The following is a 19,756-nucleotide window of genomic DNA, read 5'->3' as shown; positions in this document are numbered from 1 at the left end:
ATTTTCCCTCTCCCCGTCGCGGTTCCCCCCGCCCGCCCCCCCCGCACCACGACATTGCGGTCTGTTCATGGCCCCTCACTGACCACTCCTCCCTTCCCGTGTCTCTCTCCGTCCCCTGACCCCTCCCAGCCCCACTCTGCGCGTCCCCGGGGCCCCTTCGCTGTCGCAGCTCCCACACAGCCCTCCCCGCACGGGGCCGGGGGCTCTTCTGGGGACCCCGCGTTCTCCTCACCCCCCAATCCCCGCCCCATGGAGAGTGTGCTCTTCCTGAACTCGGGTTTCTTACTAAATGGGGGGGGGGGGTCTCAGAGCGGGACCGAGGCAAGAAACCCTGCGGCAAGGGGGTCCCACGCCCGAAGACGGGGGCGGGGGAGAGGGGCACGGGCTGGCCGGCCTCAGAGTTTCCCTGGAAATGGAGGGGAGCGCCTCCCCCCTACCCGCAGCAAAGTGGGCAGGCTCGGGGCCTCTCACTGGGACTCCGCACTCACCGCTGGGGGCTCGGGAGCGGGGCTCTCGGTGTCCACAGGGACCCTCAGGCTCCCCACGTGCAGGAATGTGGACAGGGAGGGTCAGGTTTAAACCGGGAAGCCCGTCACCAGATCCCGCGTGACGTTCGCTATAGCGGCTGCCTGGTTTGTAAATTGGAACTGCGCGTGCGCCTCGCCTTTAAAGGCCAATTGGTTACTGCCTAACTGAGCGCTTCGCACAGCAAGCGGTTTTTGTGTTTTTTTTTTGACAGAGACACTGTGAAAGTCAGTCAGTCAGGAAAAGCAGCGGCCTAGTCTGAGGCTCACTGCACCCTCGCATTTATGCATTCATTGCTTGCTTCTTGTATGTGCTCCATTGAATTACCCACAGCCCTAGTGGATCAGGAGGCCCCTAAGAAACTGAGCAATCCAGGCAGGGACTCGTCATAATATTAACTCTGCGAGAAAAAAATCTTACAAATTTTATTACCTTAGTGAAATTCCAATACCTACAAAAAACCAGAACTGGTGAGAAAGGTGGAGGGGAGCCCACGATAGGGGCGTTTTAGTCTCTCCTACCCCCACTGTCTCTACTCCTGATTGGTCAGTATTAATATCCCGCCCGAGCCTGACCAGGCGAAGGTGCAATGAGCATCAGACTGGGATGCTGAGGTTCCAAACCCCAAGGTTGCCAGCTTGACCAGGGGCTCCTCTGGCTTGAACAATGGGGTCATTCAGTCTATTGTAGCCCTCGTCCCTCGGTGAAGGCACATATGAGAAAGCAATCAGTGAACAACTATGGATCCGCAACGAAAAACGGATGCTTCTCATCTCTCTTCCTTCATGTCTGACTTTCAGTGTCTCTGACAAAAAAAAAAAAAAAATCCCGCCCGATGAGGGATGGGCTCAGTTGGGTGGTAACCCGCTGGCCTTTAGTGGCGATGCGCACGCGCAGTTGCTTACAGACCAGAAAAGTCAGGCTGGATCTGGGGGCAGTCTTCCTGGTTTAAACCCGACCCTCCCGGTCCGCATCCTTGCACGCCGGAGGGGGTGGGGGTGGGGGTGGGGGTGGGGGCGGGGGGGCCTTGAGGGTCGCTGTGGACGAGAGCCCGCTCCCAAACCCCCAGCGGTGAGTGCAGAGTCCCGGTGAGAGGCCCAGAGCCTGCCCCCTTAGCTGCCGGGTGGAGGCTCCGTGAGTTTCCCGGGAAACTCTTGAGGCAGCCCTGCCCGTGTCCCCTGGTGTTGGGCGTGGGGCAGGCTCTGCCCCGGGGATTTCTGTCTGGGTCCCAAGGGGGCAGCTCCCTCCTCCCCCAGATGTTTAAAATCCTGGGAGAGAGATCCCCATTGCTAGGGACGGACACTGTGCGCCCCTCTCCCCAAGTCCTGCCTCTCTCTGCCGGCAGAGCCTGGACTGCCCCTCCCACATCTGCGGACCCCCTCCTGAGACCCCCCAATTTAATAAGAGGCACATGGGTCCAGGAAGAGCACACTCTCCATGGGGCAGGGATTCCAGGTGAGAATGCAGGGTCCCCAGAAGAACTCCCAGCCCCTCGTCGAGAGGGGCTGTGTGGAAGCTGCAACAGCAAAGGGGCCCCAGGGACAGAGAGAGACACGGGAGGGGGAGGAGAAGTCAGTGAGGGGCCCTGAAGAGACAACAACGTGGGGTTGCAGTGGAATGGGACCCAATGGGGAGAGTGACAGTAACTCGGGAAAGGACCTAGAGGGGGAGAAAGGGGAGAAACCTCAAGGAGAGGGAGGGGCTTGTGGGTCAAGTAAGCTTACAAATATGATATATATCAGTGGTCCCCAACCTTTTTTGGGCCATGGACCGGTTTAATGTCAGAAAATATTTTCACGGACCAGCCCTTAGGGTGGGACAGATAAATGCACAAAAAATTATTCGACCGGCGTAAAAACTGGTATTTTTAAATATAATTGTCGAACTTATGATATTTATTGGGCTAAGTTAAAGGAGGAACAAGCATGTCATCATTATTCAGGCTGTATTTAAACTTGTTATTCAATTTGAATATGATAGGTTCAGGCTCACTACCAATCATGAACCTACGACATAAAAATAAACATGAATCCACTGTGTACTCGTATGCAACTTTATTAGAAGTGTCCTCTTAACATCACACCAACAACATAACATGAGTAACATCCTCTCTGCCTCCAAACACTTTCCAGTCACTATGGTAACGTTTAAACATGCCTTAAAAATAAATGTTTTTATAGAATGAGAGATAGTAGCCTATCTCTCAACAACCATAATGCTAAATCAGTGGGAGCCCTGATTACAGAGCTTGTTTCTCTGTAACAAGACGGTCCCATCTAGGGGTAATGGGAGACAATGTCACCCGAAGTGTGTTGCTTATGTCCAGTCTATTCCGTAATTTTGTTTTGGTTGCTGTCACTGCAGAAAATCCTGCTTCACACAAATAGGATGTCGGAAATGGCAACAGGGTTTTTAGTGCTTTTGTGGCAATCTCGGGGTATTCTGCCATGACTTTAATCCAGAACACCGGCAGAGTTGTAGTCTTGAACATACTTTTAAGGCCATCGTCATTTGCGATCTCCAGAAGTTGATCCTCTTCTTGCATAGACACGCTGGATTCACCCGGTTTGTTGACAAATGGATCGCGGATCCATTCTTTGGCAATTCGAGGGTCTTTGGTGGTTGGCAAGTAGCATTCAAACTCTTTTAAAAGCAAATACGGTGATTGTGCACCAGCTGGGACAATGAAGGCTTGGGCTCTGTTTCTTCCAAAATTCCCACAAATGTTTGAAACATGTCAAATATACCCGTTCACGCATCGTCCCCACAAATCCAGTTTGGCTTTAAATGCAGCTACTTTATCTGCCAACTTGAAGACAGTTGTCATTTTCCCCTGAAGTGACCGACTGAGTTCATTGAGGAGGTTAAATATGTCGCTCAAGTAAGCGAGTTTTGCGACCCATTCCTTGTCACTGAAATGTGCTGCTAGTGGTGACTTTTTTCCTGAGAGAAATCTGCAGTGGCTCAGTAATTCAAACACTCTGGCCAGGGACCTCCCTCGGGATAACCATCTTACTTCTGTGTATAAGAGAAGGTGACTGTGCTCCGTGTTCATTTCCTCACAAAGCTGCTCAAACAGGCGCGAGTGAAGGGCGTGTGCTTTCATGTGGTTAATAACTTTAACAACATCATTCAATACGCTGTTAAGTTCCAGTGGTATATTTCGGCTAGCCAGCATTTCCCTGTGAATGACACAATGCATAGACTCGCATTCAGGTGCAACCTCCTTAATCCGAGTAGTTAAACCAGACATCCTTCTGGTCATGGCAGCAGCTCCATCTGTGCATATGCTGACACAAAAAGACCATTTCAGTTTTCCTGATATGTAGTCATCCAGCAATTTAAATAGTTCTGCGGCTGTGGTTTTGGTTGGCAATGATACTGCACATATCCTCATGCACATCCTCTTGATAAAGTTAATGCTGGTAAACATGTAGCATTGCCTTGTTGTCAATATCTGTAGATTTGTCAACTTGGAGAGCGTACCACGGTGATTTATTAATCCTTTCCAACAATTGTGATTCAATGTCCTCTGCTATTTCCTCAATGCGCCGTGTGATGGTGGTAGCCTAAAGAGGCATCTGTGCTATCTTTTTAGCCGCAGCCTCTCATAGAAGTTCACAACAAATCTTTAGTGGCTGGAAGGATCAATTCTTCACCAATGATGAATGGCTTCTTAGCCTTAGCAATACGATTAGCCACCAAGTATGATGCTCTCAGTGCACTCGGATTTGATGTAGTGGCCACCAGTAATTGTTTCTGTCCTTCTTGTTCATGCTTTTTTCTTTTGAAATACTCAGAAGGCTTGTCTTTTAAAGTAGGGTGCTTGGTCTCCAAGTGGCGAAGCAGTTTTGAAGGCTTCATTGCCTCATTACTTAGCTGGTCACCACATATTATGCAGAGTGGCCTTGGTGCGCAAGACTCACCAGTTGCGATAAATCCAGACTTCAAGTAGGACTCCTGGTATTGACTGTTAACTGAGCCTTCTTTTTCTTCGAGGTTGTAGGTTCTTCTTCTGTCTCCTCACTGGCCCTTTTCCACTTCGCAAAAAAAGTATCGATGGAATTTTGTTTTTCACTCATTTTGCTAGTTTATGGGTTTAATTTTAGCGGCAACATATCACATGACCAAGACAAGCATCATCAAGAGTGAGTTTTAAGATGGATGTAACAGAGGGAATCTGGTCATTTTTAAAAAATAAAACATCGTTCAGACTTAAATATAAATAAAACGGAAATAATTTAAGTTATTTATTTTTTCTCTGCGGACTGGCACCAAATGGCCCACGAACCGATACCAGTCTGCGGCCCGGGGGTTGGGGACAACTGATATATATGTTTGCTTGCTAATATCTTGCACTGGGTGTGGGGGACAGGCTGTAAGCAGGCAATATCCTTATAGCTTAAGGCTGTTTTAAGACTAAGCCTTTCCCACCCTTTTAATACTAAGATCTTTTCAAATCTAAGCTTTTCCCCACACCCTTGTCTGTTGCATGATGTGGCGTGGTGCACTCTCATGAAGAATCCCATTATGCCTCAGATAAGTGACTTTGTATCAGAACTTCCTTGTTTGTATATTGGATTAAAGGTTTTGATTTCTACAGTATAAAATGGGGTAAAAGAGCCCATGCTGGGGAGAGCAGAGAAAGGCCACGTGGAGGAGAGGAGAAGCACCAACATGGCAGAGTGCTGAAGGAGAAGCCAGTTTGTGCAGAGAGAAGGAGATGGGGAACAGAGGTGAATAAGGCTGGTGAGGTAGAAACCTTTGATTCCAGGAAACTCGGATAAGTCAGTGGCTTTGGGAGCCTTGAATGGAAAGGGAAGTGTTTTCCCACTGTGTGTATTTTCTCGCCCACCCAGTGCAAGCTAGGATTAAAGCTAATGGCCCACCAGTTCTTGGCTCCGTTGTTTCATTACCGTCTGTCCGAATCAAATCCATATCTGCATGGGCCAGGTGGCTGTTGTGATGGTGGCCGTGCCTATTGGCTTTACAGGGGCCCGGAGAGGGGCGCTCAGGGAGGGGGCGCTGGTGAGCAGAAGTGGGGATAAAGAAAAAAGAATTACTTTTCTTAGGCTCAATGGATTTACCTATTGTATTACACATCTAACATGTAATTCCTTTTAAAAATAACATATTGAGATAAATCTCAGAATGTTGACTATCTGCTTTCTTGCAGTAGTTTTTTTTTTTTTAATTTTTTTTGTTCTTTTTTAAATTTTTTTTAATTTATTCATTTTAGAGAGGAGAAGGAGAGACAGAGGGAGAGAGAGAGAGAAGGGGGAGGAGCTGGAAGCATCAACTCCCATATGTGGCTTGACCAGGCAAGCCCAGGGTTTCGAACCGGCGACCTCAGCATTTCCAGGTCGACGCTTTATCCACTGCGCCACCACAGGTCAGACTGCAGTAGTTTTTAAATTTAAAATAAGCATTGCTTATATCTCATAGCCACAGCGTATAATTCTTTTTTTCCCACTGCTAAATGGGAAGCAGGAAGGCAGAAAGACACTACTGCATGTGTCTCCACTAGGATCAACCTTGCAAACCCACTAGGGGGCTGTAGCTGTGCAGTTGAACTATTTTAGTGTCTAGCTATTCTAGCACCTGGCGTGAGGCCATGGAGCCATCCTCAGTGCCTGGGGCCACTTTGTTCCAATAAAGCCACGGCTGCAGGAGGGGAAGAGAAAAGAGTCAAGGGAGAGGGGGAGGGCTGGAGAAACAGATGGTCGCTTAGCCTGAGTTCCATTACCAGGAATTGAACCCACAACTTTCACACAATAAGCCAATGGTCTACTGCTGAGCCAAATGTCCAAGGCCATAACCAGAGCTTATAATTCTTTGCCAGATATGAGTGAGCCTCAAATTTTAAGTCTTTGATCCTAGAAATAAAAATCACCTACGCCAGTCTCCTTCCCCTCCGCCAGCATCTTTACCTGACCTTGAAGGTAAATACATTTCATAAACCAGTTTATATCTTTACATTCTTGCTTATTATGTATTATACATAAATGCATATATATATATATATATGTATGTGTTATTAATAAAGTACAATTTCTTATTTAAAAGGATGTTCGTGGCCCTGGCTGGTTGGATCAGTGGTATATACATGGTGGTCCTGGGTGGTTGGATCAGTGGTGGAGCGTTGGCCTGGCATGTGGAAGTCCTGGGTTCGATTCCTGGTCAGGGCACGCAGGAGAAGCACCTATCTGCTTCTCCACCCCTACCTCTCTCCTTTCCATCTCTCTCTTCCCCTTTTGCACCCAAGGCTCCACTGGAGCAAAATTGGCCTGGGTGCTGAGGATGGCTCCATGGCCCTCGCCTCAGGTGCTAGAATGGCTCTGACTGCAGCAGCACAATGCCCTAGATGGGCAGAGCATCGGCCCCTGGTGGGCATGCCAGGTGGATCCCAGTATGGCACAAGCAGGAGTTTGTCTCTACCTCCCTGCTTCTCACTTCAGAAAAATACAACAAAATAAAAACTAAAAAAAATAAAAGCATATACGTAAAACAAAAAATTCATGTGGTTTTTGTAGGCCGGAAGGAATTAATTTCATTCCCCTTAATTTAAATGGGAAAATTTGATTTGACATACAAGCAAACTGAGTCATGAGCATGGTCATTAAACAAATTAAACTCGTGTGTCAAGGCACACTGTATATAAACAACAAAAAATAATTGCAGCAGGTTAGTTCTGGACTTTTTTTTTTTTTTTACAGGGACAGAGAGGGAGTTAGAGAGAGGGATAGATAGGGACAGATAGACAAGAATGGAGAGAGATGAGAAGCATCAATCATCAGTTTTTCGTTGTGACACCTTAGTGGTTCATTGATTGCTTTCTCATATGTACCTTGACCGTGGGCCTTCAGCAGACCGAGTAACCCCTTGCTGGAGCCAGCGACCTTGGGTCCAAGCTGGTGAGCTTTTTGCTCAAGCCAGATGAGCCCGCACTCAAGCTGGCGACATTGGGGTCTTGAACCTGGTTCCTTCCGCATCCCAGTCCAACACTCTATCCACTATGCCATCACCTGGTCAGGCAGTTCTGTACATATTAATATCCTTTTCTCTTATCATTCTTCCTAAATTTCTGAGGTTTTTATTACATTACATTATCAAAACTACACCTTCCATATCTTACCAGTATTGTTCTAGAGAATAAATCTTCTAGCCTGTGTTTTGTAACAAGGTCTGGTTGTCCTCAGATGGCATAGCTGAAAGATACAAAATATGATAGCTATGACATAAGGTAAATGATATACCAGCAAGTAGGGACAAAATTACATTTTAAGTAAGACAAAGGCAGATTAAGAGTTCAAGGCAAGACCAAGAAAGGTAACAATCAAAAATGTCACATCAGAGAGGCATAAAAACTTACATCTAAGACTAATAACAGCTGCTGAAAAACCCAACCACACAAGGGAGATATGGTAAGAACATTTCTTTTTTTTTTTTTAATTTTATTTATTCATTTTTAGAGAGGAGAGAGAGAGTCAGAGAGAGAGAGAGAAAAAGAGGGAGGAGCTGGAAGCATCAACTCCCATTTGTGCCTTGACCAGGCAAGCCCAGGGTTTGGAACTGGCGACCTCAGCATTTCCAGGTCGATGCTTTATCCACTGCGCCACCACAGGTCAGGCCAAGAACATTTCTAATTACCAGTTTCTTCATAAGAAACACAGAAATGACAGTGCTGTATGCTCAATGAACTGGTTGCATTCCTGCTTCCTGAAAGATCGTTTTTGTTTTGAATGACAGAGTGCCAAGAGAATGGTGAATGTACTGTAAAGGTCTTTTTTTTTTCTTTTTTTTTTAATTTATCTTAAGGGTTTTTAAAATTATTTATTTATTTATTCATTTCTAGAGAGGAGAGAGAGACAGAGAGGGAGAGAGAGGAGAGAGAGACAGAGAGAGAGAAGGGGGGAGGAGCTAGAAGCATCAACTCCCATATGTGCCTTGACCAGGCAAGCCCAGGGTTTTGAACCAGTGACCTCAGCATTTCCAGGTCGACGCTTTATCCACTGCGCCACCACAGGTCAGGCCTGTAAAGGTCATTTTAAAAAAAGTGAGTAATTGTTCAAGCACAGACTGCAGTACTGAAGATAGGTATCAAAAACAGAAACACCAAGACTGGTGGTACAGTGAATACAGTGTCAGCCTGGGATGCTGAGGTACCAGGTCTCAATCCCTGAGGTCTCTGCCTGAGCATGAGCTCATTTGCCTTGAGTGCAGGCTCAAAAGCTTAAAAGCAAGGACACCAGGCCTTAGCAGGTGGTCGAACAATTAATTGAGTGTTGACTGAGATGGTGAGGAACCAATTCAAAATCCCAAGGTCCCTGGCTAAAGTGCAGATATACCAGTTTATCTGTGGAGGTCACTGGCATAGATATGACCCATGGTCACTGGCTTGAAGCCCAAGGTCACTGGCTGGAGCAAGGGGTCATTGGCTCAGGTGGAGCTCCCCATCAAGGCACATATAACAAAGCAATGAATGAACAACTAACGAGCCCCAATTATGAGTTGATGCTTTTCTTCTTACTCTCTTTCCGACTGTCCCTCTTTCTCTCACTAAAATAAATTAATTAAAAATAAAACAGAAACAATAATATCAAGGTCGCCAACTTGAGCATGGGATCGTCATGATTCTATGGTTACTAGCTTGATTCCAAGGTCGCTGGCTTGAGCAAGGTGTCACTGCTTCAACTGAAGACCCCAAGTCAAGGCACATATAAGAAGTAGTCACTGAACAACTAACTAAAGTGACTCAACTACGAGTTGAGGCTTTTTATCTATCTCCTTTGATCTCGTACTCTCAGAAAAAAAAGGGGGAAGGGAGGGTCATCTTAAAACAAACAAAAAAAAGATCAGGGTCATTGTAAAATGAAGAATATAAAAAATGTGAATATAAATGTTTAGAAAGAAAAGGATGATAAAAAAGAATGAAACCGTAGCATTTGCAGAAGCATGGGCACACATAGAACGTACTGTACTAAGTGAAATAAGACTGTCAGAGAAACATGTACCATCTGATGTCAATTATGTTTGGAATCTAAAGAACAATATAAATAAATAAACAACCAGAAAGAGAGTCACAAGTTCAGTGACCAGAGTGATGGCTGTCAGAGGGCAGGGGAGTTGGAAGACTAAGGGAAAAAGTAGAAGCACTGGAGAAGAACAAATGTTAGCTACAGAACAGCCATGGGATGTAAAGTGCAGCGTGGGGACTACAGTAAATAGTACTGTGTTAACTATGCTGGGTCCCGGAAATATAAGAGGGAACACTTTCAGATTTTATGAAGTGTATTAAGGTGTTAACTACTATCCTGTACAGTTGAAACTAGTTCAAAATAATACTGAATGAAAAATAAAAAGCAAATAAAGAACAAAAGATTGATCTGTAGAATTTTGAAAATTATATACAAGTTTCAGATATCAAAATCCTTCTTTATTAACTATAAGTGAGTGTACCTTCAAACAGCAATAATTTTTCATCATGACATTATACAGCAGAATAATTTCTTAGATAATGCATTCAAATCATTCAAAAATACCTATCAAGTATAATTGTAATAAAAATATTTGTGAAATGAGAAATTTTTCTGGTTTATGTATTTCAGCTACTAATCCACCTAAAAAAATAACCTTCATTTCTAAATAAAAAAAGCATTCCAAAGTTCTGATTTATGGACCAACTAATGTAATCTTTCAACATTTCAGACTAAGCACACCATAAAAAAGACATATGTTGAGAAAAGAAATGAAAAACCTCATCATTGATTTTGCCTGAAATAAACTTCAATTAAGGAACAAGGCCGCTTCCTAAATATGAAGTGCCCAATAATGCTGCATCCCAATTCTTACCAAAGGAGGCGATTCTGCATGTTGTACCAGCACTTGTAAATTCAAAAGCACAAATATGATAAAAATCTCATCAAAAAGTAAAAATAGAAAAAGACAAAGCCCCAGCTGCTCTGAACTTCAAAAGAAAGAATTACAGAATGACAGTGATGATGAAAGCAGGTAACAGTGGACACTTTTCTACCTGCTGGACAAAATACTCTAAGGTCGCCAATGGCAGTAACTATTGAAGGACTCTATGAGATACACAGAGACATGAAATTACTCTAATGTGGACAATTAAAAAATAGATACTGGAAACACATTTTTCTTCATTTCTAAGTTAAAGAAGGAAAGATTGACAGACTCGTGCATGCACCTCGATGTGATGCACACGAAACCCCATCTGGGGGTGTTGTTTTATCCATCTGGGGCCATGGTCACAACTCAGCTATTTTTAGTGCTAAAGGTGGAGACACAACAGAGCCGTCCTCAGCGCACAGGGATAATACACTGGAACCAAAGAAGACATGGCTTCAGGAGGGAAAGAGAGAGAATGAAAGAGAGGAAGAGAGAGAAGGGTGAAGAGTGAAGAAGCAGATGGTCACTTCCCCTGTACGCCCTGAGTGGAATTGATCCCAGGACATGAATATGCCAAGCTGACGCTCTCCCACTGAGACTAAGTGCCAGGGCCCAGACCAGAATTCTGTAACAATAATTCATACTAAGCAAAAGAACATTTAGAATTAAAACAGAAATACATGCTCATACTTTGGTGAGATGATTTGAGTTTTGATGAAATCATTGACTCTATGTAAAGTCTTGTGGGAAATGTCCATAGGATTAGAAATGATAAATCTGGCCTTACCACGCAGTGGCATAGTGGATAGACATGAAATGGGGACATAGAAAATCCATTTTCAAAACTCCAAAATTGCCAGCTTGAGCGTGGGCTCACCAGCTTGATTACAGGATTGCTGGCTTGAGGGTAAGATCAAAGACAGGAACCCATGGTCGCTGGCATGAGGTAGGGATTACTCCCTGTGCTGTACCCCCCCCCCCCACCAAGGCACATAAAAGAAAGCAATCAATGAACAACAAAGAAAAGTGGTGCAACAAAGAATTGATGATTCTTATCTCTCTCTCTTCCTGTTTCTCTGTCCGTGTCTATGTGTCTGTCACAAAAAAATAAAAGAAAACAAAACACTCCAAATGAGAAAAAAACAGCTTATCATGTAATTCCTCAGGTATATACACAGGTTTTCTGTGGTGCCCAAAGCTATGGAAGAGGAGTCAGATCATGGCAGCTCTCAGTCCAAGTGGAAGACTTGGACCCCACTGCTAATGTGATGATGGAGGTCACTAGGGCAAAAGCAGAGTCCTGAGAGGATGTCAGAACACAGGACGTATTGGAGACACATCATGACAGCAACCAGAATACACCTGGGCCTCTCACAGCCCTTTCCACTGCAGCAGCTTCCCAACCACACTGTAAGGTCTGGCTTCCTCCATGACCATTAGATCTCTTACCAGCCTCATCTGCTTCCTCATCCCACCTACCTGGGTGGAAGAATACTGTCATTTTCCTTCCCAGCTCCAATTTCTAATTCATTTCATGCCCAACTGAGAAGACATGGTACAGTATTACAATGTTCTGGAAAATAACTTTTAAAAATACTGTTTTCTGGAAACACCTTAATTGTTCTAGACAACATGTAAGTTTTCACACACTGAGTTCTAATCAATGTGCATCATGAAGCCTTTGTTTCTATACCAGCACACCCCCATAATTGTTCCCTGATGGCAGAACTCTGAGATCTTCCCTGCAAGGCAGAAGGTCCCACGTGATGTTCCCCCTAATGAAGGAAACAAAAGCTGCAGGTAGAGAATAAACTCAGGAAGGAAGTCATCCTCTCCCAGGGAGACCAGGTTCCTGTAGTTCTCCAACATCACATCCACGTACAGTTTCCGCTGAGCTGCATCCAGGCATTCCCACTCCTCCTGAGAGAAATCTACAGCCACATCCCTGAAGGTCACACGCAATGGTTTCTGGAAGAAAAGACACATTAACAGAAGTTTGCAGTCTGAGTTCATAATGCCATCTAACATGAAAACAGGGTTAGAAATGGTTTTGTCCTAGGAGAAAATAATTCAATAAGATCATTTTCGCCCAGCAATATATATTTTTTCTGAGTGTGTGTGAGAGAGAAAGAGGGTCAAACAAACTGGTTTGAGAGAGATGAGAAGCATCAACTCAAGCTGTGGGACTTTTAGTTGTTAATCCACTGCTTTCTGATCTGTGCCTTGATGAGGTGGCTCTAGATGAGCCAGTGACTTGTTGCTCAATCCAACTTTCTTTGGGCTCCTGTCAGCACCCATGGGGTAACGACTATAACCCCACACTCAAGCCAGGGACCCTGGGTTGAAGTCAGTAAATCTGAGACCTGTGTCCCAGGCCAGTGCCTTATCTACTGTGCCACTACCTGGGTTAGGCAGCAATGCTCTTTCTCAAAAAATTTTTTGTCGTCTTTTGTTTTTTCTTTCTTTCTTTCTTTTTTTTGGTTGCAGAGACAGAGAGTCAGAGAGAGGGACAGATAGGGACAGACAGACAGGAAGGGAGAGAGATGAGAAACATCAGTTCTTCGTTGCAGCTCCTTAGGTGTTCATTGCTTGATTTCTCGTTTGTGCATTGACCGGGGGGCTACAGCAGACCGAGTGACCCCTTGCTCAAGCCAGCAACCTTGGGCTCACACTGGTGAGCCTTGCTCAAACTAGATGAGCCTGCGCTCAAGCTGGCAACCTCGGGGTCTTGAACCTGGGTCCTCCACATCCCAGTCCGACACTCTATCGACTGCGCCATCGCCTGATCAGGCTCATCTTTTGTTTTTTCAATCTTTCACACAATAATATTCTCCAACACATGTCCAAAAATATACTACACAGACTTGATTTTCCAAGATGAATTTTAAAATTAAGGCATCACTGTGACCTGGTAGGTCAGATGGATAGAGCATTCCCCTGATATACCAATGTGGCAGGTTTGATTGCTGGTCAAGGCACATAGAAGAAATCAACCAATATATAATAAATAAGTGAAACAGCAAGTTTATGGCTTCTCTCTCTCTAAAATTTATCAATAGAATTAAGGTATCAACAGAGGCATGTGAATTTGTCAGTGCTGTATGTGTATCACTCATGATTAGTTGTATATATCTATATTAGTCAGGTGGAAAAGTCACAAGGTGGAAGTGTAAGTATTTCTTCAATTTTGATGTGGACAACAGTAAACTGAGTTTTCTAAAAATGCTGATTCTCACTCAGTAGTTCTGGAATGGGGCCTGTATGTTCACACCTCTTACATGCTCTCTTTTTATCAGTGACACCAATGTCTCCAGTCCACATGCCACACTCCTGAATAGCACAGAGAAAGAAAACACAAAGGAAAATGCATACATGACTTCGAGCTAAAATTTTAAAAGGATTTCTTCTTCTCAAATAGGATGCATAGCAATCACAAATTTACTATACGTAATCTTAGAACTAGATATTCCTTCCCTTGCTGTGAGACTGCTTTGTGAAACAAACATACAGTGAAAAGACCTTGCATTTTACTTGAAACTTAATCTATAATTTCTCAAAAAAAACTGTACACTGACCAATACTAATAAGAAACCTCATAAACATCACCAGAAGTTGCCATAAGTGATAATAACAAAAACTTCTTACGAAGAAAAAATAGCTCAAATCATGGTAACATGTTATGCACAAAGACATAATAGAAGAACTAGGTACAGTTTGAAAGTGATAGACTCAGACCTGTGCTGGTGCAGTGGAAAGTGTCTACCTGAAACACTGAGGTTGACGGTTCACAACCCTGGGCTTCCCTAATTAAGGCACATATTGGAGGTTATGCTTTCTGCTCCTACCCCTTCTCTCTACCTACTTATTCTGTCTTGCTTTCTCTCTTCTCTTTAAAATGAGTTAATAAAAATCTTAAAAATAAAGTAAAATAAAATGATAGAAAATAAAATGAAAGGTATTCAATATTATGATTCTGTAGTTTCATGAAGCACTTGTGAATGATATCAGATAGGGCAATACCCCTCCTCCCTAAGCTCCCTTAGAGACCCCCTCGGAGATGGTGCAACCAGATCACACCAACCCTTTATATGGAGTGAATGCTGCCTAGTAGCGGGGGTGCATTTAGGTTTTAGCAGAATTAGGGGAAGTAAGGTAGTCCAGTTATCATTAGTTTTTAGAATGAATTTGGTCAGGACTTCTGTCAGAGATCAGTTTATTTTTTTTGACTTGTCCCAAACCCTGAGAAGAATGAAATGCCCTGCTCCAGCCACAAACCGGAAGCTGGCTGGAGCATTCTATAAATGCCTGAAGCCTAATTAATTTTGCCTTAGGACTACTTAAAATTAAACTTTAAAAAAGGGGGAAAACTAGGGTCGGGAAAGGTCAAAACAAGTCATCTTAAAATTTAATATATGTGCCGCTATAGATCCTACAGGAGGCGGAGAACAACTCTACATAATAAATAAAAAATATATGTGCTTGTAGCTACCCCTGTAAAGTAACCTATAAATATTAGCTACTTAGGGAGAAGACACCTCCAAAAGAAAGTATATTTTAAAGGAAAAATTGTTTAAAATGCTAAGTATTTAAAGTTCATAAAAAATTAAAAATTTATGTTACAAAGGATTTATGCAAATTGTAAAAGATACAAAAAAAAAAAAAAACAAGTTTAAAACAAAATAAGCCTCTATTATATATTCTAGTATATGTTATGGCTCAGGTTCATTTATACAGAGGAAATCGTTTTACAAAATAGGAAGGGACTAAACCTGCTGTTCCTAAAAGAGGCAAGGCTTTGCGTAGCCCTCAGGGAAGCTGCTGCTTCTATGCCAACAGCTCAGGAGAAATTCAAGAAAGTTCATCACCAGTCCAGAAAAACTTAGGCAAAAATTAGAGAAAAATCCAATTAATGGTTCCCCAAAGGATTTACACTCCCCTTTCTATAGAGGAAAATAAGTCAAGGTTTTACACATAGTATAAAAACCAGCGGGGAATGTGACAGGTGCCAAGAAACTAAAATTGTTGGCGTAAGCAAATGGTATTTCGTATGCCTTCTGTAATCACCACTTAACAATTTCTTACATTTTTCAGTGCAGACTTGCAAACTGAGCTAGACCTCGAGTCCCAACTGTCAGCAATAGTCAGGAAACTCTGCAAAAGAAACTGTTTGATGAACTAACTGCAACTTCTGCTTCTGTGAAATGGCTTTTTTGCACTTGCTAAAACTTCCCTGACTGAATCCTGTAGCTTTTGCCTTTATAAACCCTGAACACGGACCCCTAAGGGCCGCATGTTTGAGCCTGTGAGCTCGATGCAACCAGCCGGTTTAATAAATCTCCCCTTCAAATTTTCCTGGAACTCTAGTGTCTCTTTGGAACTCGGTGGTCACTTGACCACATTCTCCCTCTCCACGTCGCGGTCCCGTCCCCCCCGCACCCCCACGTTGCCGTCTCTTCATGGCCCCTCACTGACCTCTCCACCCCTCCCGTGTCTCTCTCCGTCCCTTGACCCCTCCCAGCCCCGCTGTGCGCGTCCCCCGGGCCCCTTCGCTGTCGCCGCTCCCACACAGCCCTCCCCGCGCGGGGCCGGGGGCTATTCTGGGGACCCCGCGTTCTCGCCCCGAATCCACACCCCATAGAGAGTGTGCTCTTCCTGGACCCAGGCCTCTTATTAAATGCGGTGGGGTCTCGGGGGAGGGGGCGCTGCCTGGCTGGGGAGCGAGGCAGGAAACCCCGCGGCAGGCGCGTCCCACGCCCCACGGCGTGGGACACGGGCGGGGCGTCCTCAGAGTTTCCCTGGAAACCGACACGAAGCCCCTACCCGGCAGCGAAGCGGGCGGGCTCGGGGCCTCTCACGGGGACTCCGCACTCACGGCTGGGGGCTCGGGAGCGGGGCTCTCGGCGTCCGCAGCGACCCTCAGGCTCCCCGCGTGCAGGAATGGGGACAGAGAGGGTCGGGTTTAAACCAGAGAAGACCGGCTCTAGATCCCGCGTGATCCTCGCTACAGCCGGTTCCTGTTCTGTAAGGAACTGTGCGTGCGCGTCGCCTCGAAAGGCCAGCGGGTTACGGACCCATTGAGCGCTTCCCTAAGGGCGTGGCATCCCTAAGGGCGTGGCATTTTTTATTTTTTTATTTATTTTTTGACTGAGACAGTTGGAGAGTCAGACAGGAAGGACAGCGTCCTAGTCTGACGCTCACTGCGCCATCGCATTTATGCATTCATTGCTTGCTTCTTGTATGAGCTCCATCCCATTACCCACAGCCCTTAGTGGATCAGGAGGACACTAATAAACTGAGCAACCCCGGCAGGGACTCGTCATAATATTAACTTTGTGAGGAAAAATCTTATTTTATTACCTTAGTGAAATTCCAAGACCTACAAAAAACTTAACTGGTGAGAAATGTGGAGGGGAGCCCACTACAGGGACATTTTGGTCCCACCCATTCCTTCTCCCTCCCCCGCTGTTTCAACTCCTGATTGTTCAGTATTAACATCCGCCCGTGCCTGACCGGAGGATGGTGCAGGGAGGGTCAAACTGGGACGCTGAGGACACAAGTTCGAAACCTCTAAGTGTCCAGCTTGAGCGCGCGCTCCTCTGGCTTGAGCAATGGGGTCACTCGGTCTGTTGTAGCCCCCCGGGTGAAGGCACATATGAGAAAGCAATCAGTGAACAACAAAAATGCCGCAACGAAAAATTGATGCTTCTCATCTCCCTTCCTGACTGACTCTCACAGTTTCGTTGTCAAAAAAGAAAAAAGAAAGAAAAAGAAAAATCCCGCGCGCAGAGGGAATCTAGCAGTGAGACGATGCGCACGCGCAGTTCGTTACAGACCAGGAAGCGGCTGTAGCGAAGGTCACACGGGATCTGGAGCCGGTCTTCCAGGTTTAAACCTGACCCTCCCGTCCTCATTCGTCCACGCGGGGAGCCTGGGGGTCGCTGCGGACGCCGAGAGCCCGCTCCCGAGCCCTCAGCGGTGAGTGCGGAGTCCCGGTGAGAGGCCCCAGCCTGCCCGCTTCGCTGCCGGGTTGGGGCTCCGCGTCGGTTTCCGGGGAAACTCAGGCCGTCCGGCCGTAGGGCGTGGGACGCGCCTGCCGCGGGGTTTCTTGCCTCGGTCCCGAGAGGGCAGCGCCCCTGCCCCTCCCCTTCCTCCCCGGCCTCTCTCCATCCGTAGAACCCGGACTGCCCCCCTGCCCCGCCCTGAGGACCTGCGGACCCCCTCCCGAGACCCCACCGCATTTAATAAGAGGCCTGAGTACAGGAAGAACACACTCTCCATGGCGTGGGGATTCGGGGCGAGAACTCGGGGTCCCCAGAAGAGCCCCCGGCCCCGCGCAGGGAGGGCTGTGTGGGAGCGGCGACAGCGAAGGGGCCCCGGGGACGCGCAGAGTGTGGCTGGGAGGGATCAGGGGACGGAGAGAGACACGGGAGGGGAGGGGAGGAGAGTTCAGTGAGGGGCCATAAAGAGACGAAAACTAGGGGTGCGGGGGGGGGGAGAGGACGGGACCACGACGGGCAGAGTGACAGTAACCGGGGAATGGAGCGCAGGGAATAAATGGAACTCCGAGAAGACGGAGGGGCCCGGAGAGAAGGGCGCTCAGGGAAGGAGGCTGCTGAGCAGAAGTAGGAGAGGAGAAAAGATTTTTTTTTTTTGGCCCAGTGGATTTACCTTTTTTATTACACATCTGACATTTAATTCATTAAAAGAAAAGAACCTATTGAGGTCAAGCTTAGTCTGTTGAATGTCTGCTTTCTTGCAGTAGTTATTAATTTTAAAAATAAGCATTGCTGATATCTCAGAATCACAGCTTATAATTGTTTTATTTTTCCTCTCAAGTGAGAAGCAGGGAGGCAGAAAGACACTACTGCATGCACCCCTTGCTGGCCCACTAGGGGTGGCTGTTGCTCTGTAGTCAGCTATTTTAGTGTCAAGCATTCTAGCACCTGAGGTGAGGCCATGGAGCCATCCTCAGTGCCTGGGGCCACCTTGCTCCAATAAAGCCATGGCTGCAGGAGAGGTTGAGAAAGGTAGAGTGAATGGAGAGGTGGAGGAGTGCAGAAGGAGATGGTTACTTATTCTCTGTGCCCTTACCAGAAATCGAACCCAGGATTTCCACACATCGTGTGGACGCTTTACTGCTGAACCAACTGGCCAAGGCCGTAAACAAAGATTTAATTCTTTGCCAAGTATGAGGCAGTCTCAACTTTTTAAGTCCTTGATGCTAGAAGTCGTTACATTAAAAAAGATTCCATATAGTTTTTCTTTGAAATATATAAATATTTTGTCAAGTTTAAATTCTGAGCCCTGCATCCCTTCTAGTGTCTATCATATGTTGAAACAGGCACTGGTATTTAGTCAACTATATTAGGCTGTTTCACTGTGCACTTGGTAAGGATGTCTGATCTTAGCTGTGAGAGCCTTGTCTTGAGTTCATCAAATTTTCAGCAGGATTTTTTTTCTTGTGATTTGTTGAATTAGTAACTGAAAGGGTGAAACTGCGCTCATAGTATCCGGAAGTGTGAGTTGTGCTGGGTCTGAAGCCCATCAGCCAGTGCTGCTGAAAACAGCTCTGAGGGAGCAATGCAGACACCGCTGAGACCTAGAAAAAGATGTCATTATCATGGGCCCCACTGCAGACCTGCAGAACCACCACCTCAAGTGGAGCCCTCATCCCCAAGGGATCTGCATGCTTATTGAAGCTAAACCATTCCCCTCTGGGGTCCTATTAGATGGCTTGATTTTTAAGAAGGGACATCGACTGCACCATCCCCCTCAAATTTGGAGAGCTGCTGTGGGTGGAGCAGCATACTTGTTCTGTTTAGTTTTTTATTTTTCAATTTAGAGAGTAGCCAGGGAAAGAGACAGAGAGAAGGAAGGGAGGAGCAGAAAGCATCAACTCCAACATATCTCTTGATCAGGCAAGCCCAGGGTTTTGAACCAGGGACTTCAGTGTTCCAGGTCTACACTTTATCCACTGCACCACCGCAGGTCACGTGGCACTGTTGTTTTTATGAGCTGCTCCAGGTGATTCCAGGGTGAGCCCAGGGATTAGCAGCAAGGATCCTGGAAGGATATGCTTTCTGTTTTTGTTTTTCATACAATAAATTTTATTTAGAAGTCACAGAATTATCCTGTCCAGGTGGTGTCACAGTGGATAAAATGTTGGACTGGGACGCAGAGGACCCATGTTTGAAATCCTGAGGTCACCAGCTTGAGCGCTAGATCGCCCAGCTTGAATGTGGGATCATAGACATGACCCCATGGTCCTGGTTGGAGCACAAAGATCACTGCCTTGAAGCCCTAGTCAGTGGCTTGAGGCCAG

General features: G+C 45.8%; 3 protein-coding genes across 3 annotated transcripts in view; 1 reads left to right on the top strand and 2 right to left on the bottom strand.

Moving 5' to 3' along the window:
• Positions 1–620, bottom strand: part of LOC136331892 (zinc finger protein 420-like) — a 233,756-nt gene extending 233,136 nt beyond the window's left edge. The window contains 1 exon segment of the mRNA XM_066271051.1: positions 489–620. The gene's annotated coding sequence lies outside the window, so the exon portion shown is untranslated.
• LOC136331912 (zinc finger protein 420-like) overlaps positions 1–19,756 on the bottom strand; it is a 320,698-nt gene that overhangs the window by 31,163 nt on the left and 269,779 nt on the right.
• Positions 17,261–19,756, top strand: part of LOC136331895 (zinc finger protein 737-like) — a 122,511-nt gene continuing 120,015 nt past the window's right edge. The window contains exon 1 of the mRNA XM_066271060.1: positions 17,261–17,409. The gene's annotated coding sequence lies outside the window, so the exon portion shown is untranslated. The remainder of the gene's footprint in view (positions 17,410–19,756) is intronic.

The sequence above is a fragment of the Saccopteryx bilineata genome, chromosome 3 (assembly GCF_036850765.1).
Source record: "Saccopteryx bilineata isolate mSacBil1 chromosome 3, mSacBil1_pri_phased_curated, whole genome shotgun sequence".
NCBI lineage: Eukaryota > Metazoa > Chordata > Mammalia > Chiroptera > Emballonuridae > Saccopteryx > Saccopteryx bilineata.
This window is presented reverse-complemented; position numbering and strand designations above follow the sequence as displayed.